A 15237-nucleotide genomic window follows, 5' to 3' on the forward strand; every position below is an offset into this window, starting at 1 on the left:
GATTTTCCCCCCTGACGGGTACCCATCGCGTCCAGGACCCGGGGAGGCTGGAGAGGTGCCCCCTGGCACTGTTTTAAAGCTGAGGCCTACGCCTCGTCCCGAAGCCGGGACCTCGAGTTTGGGGCCTACCCGGGCGCGGGCTCCGGGACCGGAACGCGGCTGCACCGGGACCCCTGCGGCTCCCCCCTACCTCCAAACCGGCTCACTCAAGGCCCCTCTCCTGCCCCAGACCATCGGGGACGGGTGCGAGGATCAGGCTCCCGCTCCCTGCCCTCCGGAGCCGCGGCCTCCTTGTTCCCGCACCTATCCCGGCGGCGGCCATCTTGCTACACCCGACCCGCCGGTCGACTGCACCCCCCCGCCCCCACGGGCCTGACCTGCTCCCCCTGAGACCTCCTGCCACATAAATACCCCCTCCGTGGGGAAAACGAGGGGTCTGCTGCCCTTTTTGAAGCCCCCGGGAGTTGAGGCCTACACCAGCACCGGGATCCGGGGCCTAAATTAGCTGCACACACCCGCCTGCTGAGCCCTGCCAGTGTGGAGGCCTGTTAATAGCCACCTATCCCCCCTTGCAGCTGTGGATGGACTGGCTCCTTCTCTGTGCTCCCTCCTCATACTCCTCGACCCTGCACAGTACCGTGGGAATATCCCTGGAGGGGTGAGTGTTTGCCCAGGGGGGCACTGTCTGCCCGACCCCTGTGACTCTGTGCTGCTGGCTGTTGTCTGGGTACCTGGCTCCCCCTCTCCCTTGCTCGCTGGAGACCTGCCCCTTGGGCACTGCTGGAGGGTGATGACCGGATGCCGGGCCTCTGGTGATGCTGTTCTTCTGATGTAGTCCAGACCGTTTACACACCACCACCTTTGGCCTCTATGCTTACCTAACCTTTCACCATATATTCTCCGGGATCCATCGCTTCAGAATGCCGCCGAAAAAGGTTAAAGAGGTGCTCCCTCCTAGAGTATCTTTTCCGTCTCAGAAAGCGGCTCCTGCCCCCTCTACTTCACGGAAGTCCCCTATAGCCACCTCTGCGACAGACCCTCCCTGCAGTCCTGCTTCTGTCCCGGGGTTTGACCCGGAATCCGACGCCCCTCTCACGGTCAAAACTCTGCATCAGGCTCTATCAGCGTTTCAAACAGAGCTGACTTAAGATCTCACAGCGGCTGTCCGAGAGGTTAAGACAGAATTGCATGCTATAGGGGAACGCACAGATCATCTGGAACGGAAAGTCGAGGAATTGGTCTCGTCTCACAACGACCTCATAGCGGCTCATGATCAACAGCAAAATGACCTTGAGGCGTTTAAACTCAAGATTGCGGATATCGAGTACAGATCTCGGCGCAATAATATCAAGATCCGAGGCATTCCCGACTCCGTGCAAAATTCCGAGCTGGAAGATTACGCCACCGCGTTATTTAGGAAGCTCTTGCCCAGGGCTGACCCCAGGGAGCTGCTTATAGACAGGATCCATAGACTACCTAAACCACGCTTGGTTCCCCCCTCGCTCCCACGAGACACGCTCATGAGAGTGCACTTCTTCACGACGAAAGAACGCATCCTAAAGGCGGCAAGAGACTCGGATTTTGATGCACTTGGTGGATTACAACTCTTTCCGGATTTCTCGGCTTTGACTTTGGCTAAAAGACGATCGTTTATCCCTGTTACCCTGGCGCTCCGTGACCAAGAGATCAATTATCGATGGGGTTTTCCGGTAAAGCTCATCATCTCGTATGAAAATAAATCCTACACAGTTGCCTCATTGGAAGCTGGAGTCAAGCTGCTATCGGAGTGGGATATTCCTGTCACGATGCCGCCTGGATCCAAGAAACAGTCAACCCTTCAATCGGAGTCGTTCCTCGCCTGAAGTCGTCACTGTAAACTTGGACTTTGAATATGGACGTTACGCTGCACCGTTCTAACGGATGGGTCTTAGCTATTAGTCTTGACGCGGTCACGTGAGTCACCCTGTTAGTAGTTGTACTGCTGGAGTCCCGGCTCCGTATTCATGGTTTAGTTTATTAGTTCATGCGTATATGTTCTCTGTTGTCTTTACATGGTTGGTAGGCATATTTGTATCTGTACATGTCTCTTTTTTTTTTTCTCCTCATCTAGGTTCATAGGTGGTGGTGGCGTTAGGCCACATGTCCGTCCCCCCCCCCCCCCCCCGTTAATGTACTACTGCATTTTTTTGCTTTCCTTGCAGTAGTTATACCGACCCGATGCACTGGGTCGTTTTGGTTTGTTCTTACCCTTTCTTCCCCCGTTATTCCCTCCCTCCCACCCCCCTCTTGCAACACTCTAACTAACTGTATGAGACAAAACCATTTCTTACATGTATACCAAAATATCTCACCACTCATGGCGTGTTTAGATCGTCTCGATGCTCCAGGTTCTGTCCATGAACGTTAAGGGGTTAAACTCCCCTAATAAGCGAAGGTTAGCATTGGACTATTTTGCTAGGCACAAGGCAGATGTTATTGCGCTGCAGGAGAAGCACTTTTCGTCCTTAGCGCCCCCTATGTTTAAAGACCACAGGTTCCCTATTGGTTATTTTGCAAACGGCCCTTTTAAGAGGAATGGTGTAGCTATATTGTTTAAAAACTCTGTCTCCTTCACTTTACAATCCCAGGTTGCCGATAAAAATGGCCGCTATCTTATCTTGAGTGGCCTTTTAAATGACAAACCGGTTACCTTGGTTTCAGCTTATGCCCCTAACTCAAACCAAGTGGCCTTTTTACGTAAACTATGTTTAGTTATCCAGAGGAACCGTACAGGCTCGCTCCTCCTCATGGGTGACTTCAATCTGGTCCTTGACCCTAGGTTGGACAGATCTCCCAGGCCCTCCCCTTTCCCATTAGCCTCCTCTAACGCCCCATGCTTAGCCTTCCGCAATCTCCTGGCTGAATTTGACCTCTACGATATTTGGCGAGTGCAAAACCCTACGGGCCGTGAGTACACATACTATTCTCCCGTTCACAACTCCTATTCCCGCATTGATTTTTTGTTTTCTGATAAATGGAACCTCCAATTTACTAGATCCGCGGATATCCTTCCAATAACCTGGTCAGATCACGCCCCGCTGTCTCTTAAATGGGATCTTAATAGTCAGCATGCCCCACCCCGACCTTGGAGACTCTTCCCTCACCTACTGGCCAACCCCGTATCTAAAAAAATTATAGTAGACCGCATCATGTCCTACTTGGAATTTAATTCTCCTTCGGACACGTCCACTCTGAATTTCTGGTGCGCGCTGAAAGCCGTTGCTAGAGGGGCGGCGATACAGGCAGGAGCCCACCTTAAGAAACTACATCAACAATGCTTGAATTATTTGGAGCGTAAATTAAAGGAACTGGAGGAGAAAAATCAAGCTCGACCCTCGAGATCCCTCCAGAAAGAGTTAGCTGATATTAGGTCCCAGCTTCAGACATTGCTTATGGTGCGTACCCAGGCCTCATTAAATAGGATGCGTCAGAAATTTTACCTGGCGGGGAATAGACCGGGAAAATTGCTTGCTCGTAAGCTTAGAGCGCAACAAGCTAGGAATAGAATTAAGCTTATTATGTCCCCAACAGGCGCCAAAATATCTAACCCTTTGGAGATATCAAATCAGTTTGCTGACTTCTATTCCCAACTTTATAATCTCTCGACTGACCCTTCTACCCCTCAGCCCACTCTTCCCTCTATCAACTCCTTCCTCGCTGATTTGAAACTTCCTTCCATTACCGACGACCAATTAGAAGTGCTGAATGCCCCCTGGTCCACCACGGATACGTTAAGGGCGATTAAATCCCTCCCTAAAGATAAAGCGCCAGGCTCAGATGGCTTTATAAATGATTTTTATGTTTCACTGCAGGACCTCCTGGCTCCATCTCTGGTAACAGTTTATAATGAAATCACTTCTCAGGGCACTCTCCCAACGGAGATGCTGGAGGCTCGCATTGTCACGATCCCTAAACCAGGTAAGGACTTGACTTCTTGCCAGAACTACCGCCCCATCGCGCTATTAAACGGAGACATTAAAATATAGGCTAAATTAATAGCTTACCGACTGAACGTCCTCCTTCCCTCCTTGATACACCCCGATCAGGTCGGATTTATCCCTGGTCGACAAGCGTCTGATAATACTCGTAGGGTATTTAACCTCGTAGACTCCATAGCCCGTGAACAGGGCCTCCTCCTGTTATCCTCAGATGCGGAGAAGGCTTTCGACCGCATAAACTGGACCTACATACGGGAAGTATTATTGAAATTTGGCTTCCGCGACCGTATCCTGTCATCCATACTAGCCCTGTATAGCTCGCCCTCGGCCCGGGTCTTTAGTAATGGTTTTCTGTCTTCCCCCTCCCCAATTTACAATGGCACGTGCCAGGGCTGCCCCCTCTCCCCTCTCATTTTTGTCCTGGCGATTGAACCTTTGGCAGCTAAGATTCGGGCGGACCCACAGTTTCCAGGACTCCAACTCGGCACCGTCCCCATAAACTATGTTTATTTGCAGATGATGTTCTTTTATTTGTAACCGACCCCTGCACCTCACTCCCTCATTTACACGATATTTTAGATAGGTACTCTGCAGCGTCCTACTACAAATTAAACACAACTAAAACTGACGCCCTGCCTATTAATCTCACTCATTCCATGGCCCCTTTGCATACTAAATACCCCTACAATTGGCAAACAACCTCGATAAAGTATTTGGGTATCCATATCCCCCCATCCTCCTCTTCTGTATTTGACGTTAACCTCCCCCCTTTACTGACTGCGCTACAATTGTCCACCAAATCGTGGCTCAATTATGAGATATCATGGCTGGGACGCCTGGCCGCCTTTAAAATGTCGTCGCTTCCCAAATTAATGTTTCTGTTTCGCACAATCCCCTTTGTCTTCCCCAAGAAATATTTAGATAAGGCTACTACTATCCTCACCAATTATGTCTGGTCTTTGCGACCGCCTAAATTGTCCCGCGCCAGGATGTCATTACCTAGGAGAGTTGGTGGCCTCGACATGCCTAACCTTTCTCTATACCAAGAAGCTTGCCTCTTGGCTCAGATTAAAGCTCTTACTAGTGATGCCCATTCGGAGTGGACGTGTTTGGAGGGACTAACCTGCCCCAGGTTCCCCTTGAGGGATCTTTTTTGGCTACCTAAATCTATGCGACCTTCGGATCTATGCCTTCTCCCCTCAACCAGAGCCACTCTACAGGTCTGGGATAAACTGACCATCGGCTCATCTTCCTTTCATATCTTGCCTCGAATTTCCCTTCGCACAGTAACCGCCCTAATCCCTAATCTTAATTTGACAGGTTGGCGTTCTAGGGGGATCGGTCTACTGGGAGACCTGTTCAATGGGCCCGTGCTTAGCTCCTTCTCTACCATCCAAGAACGCTTTGCTTTACCTGAATCTGAGAGGCTTAGATACTATCAAATACAACATTGGTGGAATAGCCTCCACCTTACCCCCTCCCCATTGCACCCTACTATGTCTCAGGTCCTGGGTTGTCTTTCTAAGGATGCTTCTGCAGGTGAGATCTCCTTTTGGTACAAGACACTACTAGCATTAGTTCCCGTTCTTAAAACTAGAGCCCAAATCAGGTGGGAGGTGGATATTGGCTGTACCCTTACCGAACCCCAAATGGCAACACATTTTTATGTCATCCTTTACTATGTCTAAATGCCTAAATCATTCCGAGATGCACGTCAAGTTATTGCATAGGTTATTTCTCACACCTGATAGGTTGCACACGATTTGGCCTGCATGCTCGAAGTTTTGCTGGCGTCTCTGCGGCGAGGTGGGCCATCTTTTTCATATTTTTTGGACCTGCCCCTCTATTAAGTTGTACTGGGTCGAGGTGTTTGGGCTGATTAATAAAGTACTTGGACTCACTCTGTCCCCCACCCCCCTCATTGCTTTACTAAATGTCTACCCGCGCACCGTAGGTGCTAATTTACAATATGTTTTAGGTCATATTTGCCTTGCAGCCCGTGCGGCCTTAGCTCAGAATTTAAAACAATCCATACCCCTCCCTTAATAAAAGTCATACATAAAATTCAGAAGCAATTCTTGATGGAGACTGAGTATATGCCTTGCTCCCTTTCTGCCAAGTCCCCTCTAGTGCGCTGGAAGCCTTGGCTGCTTTTTACCACGGAGGGTGAGGGAGCCAGCTTAGTACGGCGATCCTCCTCCCCGGACATTCACCCTCACACCCTTCTCCTAGATGGAGACACCTCCTCTTCCTGAGCCTAAGGTCGCTTGGTGCTCTTGGTTGCAATTTGCATTATTGTGGACTCAGTGTTTCTTTTTCTTTTTTTCCTTTATTATGTACCCCTCACTACATTACGTCCATTGTACTTCTTCTGATACACATGTTTGATCGATTTTGAAATGTACGTATAAGTATACATATTGTCTCTCCTATGTATTTACTGCTCCCCCTTCCCCGCTCCCCTTTTCTTCTTTCTGTACCCCTGTTTTGCATAACAAAAAATCTGAATAAAAATTATTGATGTTAAAAAAAAATTATATGCAGCATGCCTATATTCTATGTGTGACTGCGACTGTATTTGCATACAAAAAGCTATGTTATAGTGTTTTCCTGGAAAACTGGAACGTGGCATTTCGGATGCAGATACAGCTGCAATTACACACACACAGAATATAGGCATGCTGCATATCATTTTAATCAGCAGGATCGTGTGTCCTATTGCATTACTTTGCGACTAAGACGCATTTTTGCAGCACAAAAACGCAAAAAAGACGCTCATCGCTACAGAGTCATGCCAAGGCATGGCGCGACTTGAAGGCTGTTTAGAGTGACTGCAGCAAGGATGTAAGAGGACACATCTGTACATCTCCACTACAAGCACAGAAATACACACAAATATACATATAAACACAAACATGCACACACTGTGACACATAAATATACACTCATGCATTATGATTAACAAATACATCCATTCTCACTCAAACAAGCATGCATGCTGATCCACATATGCATGCATTGTTACCCAAATAATAAGTAAGAATGCATTCTGGACAATGGGGGTCATTCAGACCCGATAGCACGCTAGCTTTTTTTGCAGCGGTGTGATCGGGTCTGAACTGTGCATGCGTATGCTCCGCAATGCGCAGGGGCGTCGGCCACTGGCGACGGGGATCGCTGGACAGCGACGGATTTAACGAAGAAAGCGATCGCACCTGCGATCACAAGAAGATTGACAGGAAGAGGCCGTTTGTGGGTGTCAACTGACCGTTTTTAATGAGTGTCCAGGAGAACGCAGGCGTGTCCAGCCGTTTTAAGGGAGGGTTCCTGACGTCAGCTCCAGGCCGGATCCTCGCAGCGGCTATGTAAGTCCTGAGCTGTGCAGAGACTGCACAAACTTTTGATTGTGCAGCTCTCTGCACAAGCGATCGGACCCCTGCACAGCATTTACCCCCTCCCCTGTAGGCGGTAACTACCTGATCGCAGCACTGCAAAGTAACACCTGCGTGCAATCAGGTCTGAATCACCCCTAATATGCATAAGGTGATTATGTTGGTAAAACATACAAAAACGCATTTTGAAGCAGAGACATACATGCTTTGCTGCCCCCATACACCAATGCACAAATATAAACACATTATGACTCTTATGCACACACGTGTATGGCCTGATTCACTGTACACCCATGACACAATAGTGTACATTCTAAAAACCCTACACACATATGCATACTGACTCCACTTCCATCAATAACCCCCTCCCATATATACAAACAAATTCATTCACCTTGACCAGTTTAGCTGCTCTCTGAGTCCTGAATGCTGTACCACTACTCGCACGCCTCAATGAAGATTGTGGTGTCACCTATACCAGCCAAACAAATGCAAGCGACAGTTTGCATTGGACAAAAGCACAGTAGCGTAGGGCCCTAGGGGACGGTATTCTGAGATCTAAAAGAGCAAGAAAGCCAACATTTACAGATTTGATGAAGCAGATTAGAGTCTGATATATGGACCAAGGGCCTAATACAGAACTGATCGTAAATGTGCAAAAAACCGCACATCTACGATCAAAATCTTAGGCATGCGGGGGGATGCCCAGGCACAGGGCTAGTCCACCCCGCATGCCAGGCCCTCACCCCGCAGCCGTGCGCACCTGGCATGTAGCTACCTGCCTACGCAGCACACAACCGATTCTGCCTGTCAATCAGGCAGAGGTGATCATACAAGTTGCATCTCACTGTGTGCGCAAGTGCGGCTGCTGTGCATGCGCACACGGCATATGGCTGCAGCCTGCATCACTGCCGCTGCAGCGACCAGGTCTGTGTTTGGCCAAGAACTTAAGGCCTAATGTGTTTATAGAGTAGGGCACAAGAACAGGCATGTGACTTTAGGCTGTGGGCCGCAGCATGTAACCTTTCTATCTTATGTGGATACACTGCACTGCATGCTAAGGGGGTCACACAGACCTGGTCGCCTGAAGCGCTGTTTGCCAATGGAGGCAAACTGCGCATGCACAGCAGCAGCACTGCGGCTGCGCTGTCAAAAAATAGGATTTTGGTACTTACCAGGTAAATCCCTTTCTTTGAATCCATAGGGGGCACTGGAGTACTCTTGGGACGGCTTCCGCAGGAACAAGGCACTGAATAATTAAATTTAGAACTCTCCTCCCCTCGATATCCCAGAGTACCTCATTGTTTTTTCCTGAGCCGAACAGGAGCTATAGAGAGGTTGACAATGGAGAAGTACATATAACATAACGGACAACAATAAAGTTGACACATAACGTGACTGACAACTAAACAGTTGGCACTATAACCGATAGAACTTGAAACTTTGAACCAGTCGGTGAGAATGTGATACCATAAGATCCCCTGAACTTACCACAAACCAGGTAAAACTGCTCTGGGTGGGCGTCCAGTGCCCCCTATGGATTCAAAGAAAAGGATTTACCTGGTAAGTATCAAAATCCTATTTTCTTTTTCATCCACTAGGGGTCACTGGAGTACTCTTGTGACGTACCAAAGCTTCCCCCGTGGGCGGGAGAGCAGTTTGGCACCTGTAACACTAGGCGGCCAAAGCTAGATGCTGATGCCGCAAACATATCAAACTTGTAAAAGCGCACAAACGTGTGCACTGATGAACACGTAGCCGCACGGCAAAGCTGCGTCGTAGAAGCCCCACGACCAGCTGCCCACGAAGTTCCCACAGAACGTGTGGAATGAGCTGTTACTGATGTAGGCGGCTGTAACCTAGCATGAAGGTAAGCCTGACGAATGGTCAGTTTAATCCATCTGCATAAGGTCTGCTTAGAAGCTGGCCAACCCATCTTGGCAGCATCATAGAGAACAAACAACGTATCCGTCTTACGAACTGTAGACGTTCGGGATACATAAACGCGCAATGCGCGTACCACATCCAAGGTTCCAGAATTTCCTGTCAACACAGGAACTACTATTGGTTGATTGATGTGAAAAGATGACACTACCTTTGGTAAGAAAGCGGGATTCGTCCGAAGTTCCGCTCTGTCATCATGAAACACCAAACACGGTGGCTTGCATGACAAGGCACCCAAATCTGAAACACGCTTTGCCGAAGCTAAGGCTAGTAGAAAAATAGTTTTCCAAGTGAGAAACTTAATATCCACTTGTTGTAAGGGTTCAAAATATGAGGACTGTAAGAAATCTAAAACCAGATTCAAGTCCCATGGCGCTGTAGGTGGAAAAGTGTGTACCGACGGCAATAGAGCCAATCGTCTTTGAAAGTAAATTGACAACGCAGATACCTGCACCTTTAGTGTAGATAAACGCAGTCCTCCATCTAACCCCATCTGTAAAAATAACAAAAGACGGGATAACTTGAAAGATGATGTCGGAAACTTCCGATCTTCACACCAATTTATATAGGCACGCCAAATTCTGTAATAATGAGCTGCCGTAACCGGCTTCCTAGCTCGTAACATGGTTGGTATAACCGATTCTGGAATGCCCTCTCTTCTTAAGAGGGCAATGTCAACAGCCACCCCGTCAAACGCAGCCGCGCTAAATCGGGGTAAAGGAACGGACCCTGTTGTAACAGGTCCGGACGTAGTGGGAGCGGCCAAGGATCGTCTGCCAGTAGTCCGCGGAGATCCGAGAACCAAGCTCTCCGAGGCCAATGAGGCGCCACTAGTATGACTGTGACGGACTCTCTTTTGATCCGTTTTAGCAACAGAGGGAGCAGCGGAAACGGTGGAAACAGATACACGAGGCTGTACGGCCATGCGATGGTGACAGCATCCACCGCCACTGCCTTTGGATCTCGCGTTCTGGACACATACTGGGGTGTTTGGTGATTGTGGCGAGATGCCATCAGGTCCACTTGAGGGTAACCCCACCTCTGGACCAACATGTGAAACACTTCTGGATTTAATGCCCATTCTCCTGGATGAAAATCCCGACGGCTGAGATAATCCGCCTCCCAGTTGTCCACTCCCGGAATGAACACTGCCGACAATATCACTTGGTGATGCTCGGCCCAATTGAGGATTCAAGCTACTTCCCGCATTGCCATGCGGCTTCTCGTTCCTCCTTGTTTGTTGATGTATGCGACCGCCGTCGCATTGTCTGACTGCACCTGAACAGTCTGAGACTGAAGCATGTGCACTGCTTGTCATAGCGCATTGTAAATTGGACGGAGTTCCAGGACATTTATAGACAGCAATCTTTCGTGATCCGCCCAGAGACCCTGGAGCTGACAATTTTGAACTACAGCTCCCCAACCTCTGAGACTCGCGTCCGTCATTAGAATTATCCAATTCCAGGCGCCGAACCGTTTCCCTGCGGTTAGATTGTGTACTTTGAGCCACCAGAGTAGAGACACTCTGGCCCGTGGCGACAACCTCACCCTGTGGTGAATCTGCAGATGCGAGCCTGACCACTGTGCGAGCACATCCAGTTGAAAAGGACGTGAGTGAAATCTCCCGAACTGAAGCGCTTCGAAAGCCGCCACCACTGTGCCTAAGAGGCGAATGCACAAATGTACCGAGACTGTGCGTGGCTTGAGCACTAATTGTACCAGATGACGAATGACCTGTACTTTCTGTTCTGGTAGGTAAATTCTTTGATTTACCGTATCGAGAATCAGACCTAGGAATTGAAGTCGTTGAGACGGAATCAGATGTGATTTCTTGAAGTTGACAATCCAACCGTGCTGAGCCAGTACATTGTACGTTAGCAACGCATGTTGGAGGAGCATCTGTTGAGACGGAGCTTTGATGAGCAAATCGTCCAAGTACGGAACTATTATCACTCCCATAGATCTGAGATGAGCTATCATCACAGACATCACCTTGGTGAATACCCGAGGCACTGACGAGAGGCCAAACGGTAGAGCCTGAAACTGGTAATGGTTCTGACGTATTGCAAACCGCAAGAACCTCTGATGAGGTGGCCAAATCGGAATGTGTAAGTACGCATCCTTGAGATCCAGTGCAATCATGAATTCCTGTGGCTCTAAACCTGCTATTACTGACCGCAGAGATTCCATCTTGAATCTGTAGTAAGTGACGTACTGATTGAGACCCTTTAAGTTCAATATTGGCCTGACCGAGCCATCCGGCTTTGGTACCACAAACAGACAGGAATAATAACCTTGACCTTGTTGGTGTACAGGGACCGGAATCAAAACTGCTGCATCCAGCAGAGACTGAATGGCAATTTGCATAACCGCCGTCTTGTCGTCCGACATAGGCAGTCCTGTCTTGAAAAACCGCAGTGGCGGGAGACAATCGAACTCTATTTTGTAACCTTTTAACACTAAATTGCGGATCTGTGGACGTCTGGAGCCACGCCAACTGGAACGTCTGAAGGCGTGCTCCCACAATTGGAGATCCGAGATGGGCTGGGAGCCCGTCATGCCACTGGCTTGTCGGTGACCTTAGCGTCCTGACAACTGGTGTTGGTTTGTTGGAAACCACGTCCTCGACCTCGTCTACCAGGCGTGGCTGTTCCTCTGCCACGCCCGCGAAAGGACTGAGGTCTAAAGGATTTGAACGCAGGTCCAGAGTATCTCTGTCTAGGTACCGTTGGAGGCAATGGTAAGAAAACAGAATTTCCTCCCGTGGCCTCAGAAATCCATTTGTCCAATTCAGGACCAAACAACTTCTCGCCACCGTAAGGTAACGCCTCTATACCCTTTTTTGACCTCCGCCTCCGCTTGCCAAGAACGCAGCCAGAGTGCTCGTCGTGCTGTAACTAGCGACGATGAAAGGCGAGAAGTGAGCTGACAAACGTCAGTAGAAGCTGTACATAGATACTCAGCAGCTTCCCAGATTTGATCAGCGAGAAGTATAAGGTGATCGTCACGTAGGGCAGACTTGAGTTCTGTTATCCATACCATTAGCGCCTTAGTTACCCAAATGCCAACCAACCCAGGTCTAAGCAACACTCCTGCTGCTATATACATGGACTATAGCATAGCTTCTATTTTACGGTCCGAAAGGTCTTTAAGCGTAGTAGCAGTTGGTACTGGTATGGTTAATTTCTTTGTAAGTTTAGACACAGACGAATCTACCAATGGCGGATTCTCCCATGTAGCTGTAACAGACTCTGGAAACGGGTAACTAGACTTAAATCTGCGAGGTATAGAAAACCGTTTATCCGGATTCTTTCGTGTTTCTAGTAACATCTTATTAAGGGATTCCGAAACAGGAAAACACATTGGAGTTCTCTGTCGTTTAGTAAAGACGACGTCATCATTTGTCAGAGGCTCCTCAGTTTCTGTAAACTTCAGAGACTGACGCACCGCTCTGATGAGATTATCAATGCCCGGGCTGTCAAAATCGTCACTATCTGACTGCTGGTCTACTTCGCCCTCCTCACCGTCATCTTGCGCAAAGAGGTCTGGCATAGAATCGTCAGAATGCAACTTAGCAGAAACTGGTAAATCATAAGACAAATGAAATTTATCCCTTCTACCCAAAGTGGACTTGGACTTTTGGTAAGGCTGAGACCCCTCCGGTAGTTCTAGTGGTCTCACCCTAGACTCAGATCTTGCCGCTTCCCGCTCTTGTCGAGCGGCGGCCAATTCTGATTGCAATCCAGCCAGGACATCTGCTAGCAAAGCCCATGGAGGGTCCGGGGATGAAACCGGCTTTGAAACCGGAGCCGAACTGTACATACTGTACATGTGGTAGATCCATCCGGTAACACACTCTTACAGACATGGCAGTGAAACTGCTTTTTTGTTTTTGCTGGTGCCTTACTCATTATGCAGACAGACAACACAAAATACAAAGACAGACAACTTGCACGACTCAGTAAAATAGTACTAAGGTGTCTCTATATATATATATATATATATATATATATATATATCTGGCCAAGTGCAGTGCACGCCAGTCTATATGAAATCTGATCCCAAATTCCCACTAACACCCCTGCGCCTCCGGTGGAGTAGAGATGTAGTACAGGAACGTTCTGGAATCAAACAGGAAGAAACAGGAAGCATGGTTAAAATGGCCCCCCCATGCTTACAGTATAAAACAAAGTGCAGGTTATAACTTTTGCAAACAAATATAACCAGTGAATAATCCTGTTAAAAAAGGCTTAATAGCCTATCTATCTAATAACCCATGCAGCGTTCTGCTGCTGCTATGGGCACACTTCTCCCCCCTTGTGTGTATGCTCCCCCCCCCCGTGCTCAGTGTACCGCTGTCTATTACACGGAGCCAGGCCTTACATGCGGGGAGCTGAGGTAGAGGGAGCCGGGGAGCGGGTAGCGGGAGCCGGGGAGCGCGCTGCATAGAGCCGTGGAGCGGCGGCTATGTGTGGTGAATGCAGCCGGCGCGGCTCTGTGAGCGGTGGGAGGCAGCACATAGCGGCGGTGACCAGGTAGCGGCGGCGGGTGCCCACATAGCGGCGGTGACCTGCGGCGGTGTCCTGGAAGCGGCGGCGGGCGGCTCGGCGCATCACAACAGTGTCCCCACACAGCGGGGCGGCAGCGTGAGCTGACCGCCCCGTCCCCAACATACCTGGACATACCTGGACGCCTGTGGTGAGGGGCTATGACGGGGCTACTTCTGTAAGCTCCGTCCAGCCTTTCCTGCAGGTAGTCCTGCACGTGGCTGTGAGGGAGCTCTTTTTAGAGAGGCCCGACACGCCACAGCTGCTTGTAGCAGCTTCCACTATCCCGGACCCACGCCTATTGGAAGGGGGGAAGGGATGTGGAAAATGTTGTAAAAAATAAAAAATATTCAAAAGTAGTGTGGATAAGCACTATGAGCACAGAAAAAACAATGAGGTACTCTGGGATATGGAGGGGAGGAGAGTTCTAAATTTAATTATTCAGTGCCTTGTTCCTGCGGAAGCCGTCCCGAGAGTACTCCAGTGACCCCTAGTGGATGAAAAAGAAACATTGTGGTCGCATCCTCAATGGATGTGACCACAATGTTATTGACAGCGGCTGGCGTTTGCGGGGTGGCGATGCGGTTATGGGGGAACGGAGCAGGCCGGAACCATTTTCAAGGGCGGCTGCGTGACGTTACACGCAGCCACCCGAATTTAAAGAATGGCGGCCGACCTCCTGACGGAGCAGACAGGCTGTGCTGCCAGGACTCAACCTTAATTTGATGTGTCTGCAATATAATTGCGGACGCATCGGGAGGGGGCCTCACACATGCTGGGCGGTCCCCAGCATGTGAGGAGATGGACGCAGATCTGGCTGTGTATGCAGCAAACTGCATCCATCTCTAAATAAGGTCCTACATCATCTCAGTTAGCACAAATGGTATCATAGATGTATTACATGGTCAGTTTTCTAATATGAAAAATGTGCTATCAACCTGCAGACATTAGGCTCTGACTGCCATGTAAATCCACATGTTTACTCAAAGATTGTAAATGATTTATTATGGAAATAATTATCACCTGACATTCTAACCTGGCATCTCAATGACTACTAGAGAGCAACAGTAATCTAATTGTCAGAAATCTGTCACCACTATCACACTGGTAATTAAGACATGTCTTATATAACAGTCATCCCCTGCTATGAAGAAACGAAATAGCCATTAGAGTGAGTGAGTGAAATACTGCATAGATTAGGATAAATTATAATATACCCACCATGTTCGGGGACCGTGAGGAGCTGGTTCTTCCCCGGATGCCATAAAAGCAATGAAATTATATCAGTAAATATATATAAGATGTCAGGGCTGTGTCCTGCTTGCACTACTCCCCAATGCCAGAACGCTGGAGTACAGAACGCTGAGGGCACAATGG

General features: G+C 48.9%; 1 protein-coding gene across 2 annotated transcripts in view; it reads right to left on the minus strand.

Moving 5' to 3' along the window:
- Positions 1–15237, minus strand: part of ANO10 (anoctamin 10) — a 565272-nt gene that overhangs the window by 362334 nt on the left and 187701 nt on the right. The gene's annotated exons all lie outside the window — the stretch shown is intronic.

This window comes from Pseudophryne corroboree, chromosome 5, assembly GCF_028390025.1.
Source record: "Pseudophryne corroboree isolate aPseCor3 chromosome 5, aPseCor3.hap2, whole genome shotgun sequence".
Taxonomy (NCBI): Eukaryota; Metazoa; Chordata; class Amphibia; order Anura; family Myobatrachidae; genus Pseudophryne; species Pseudophryne corroboree.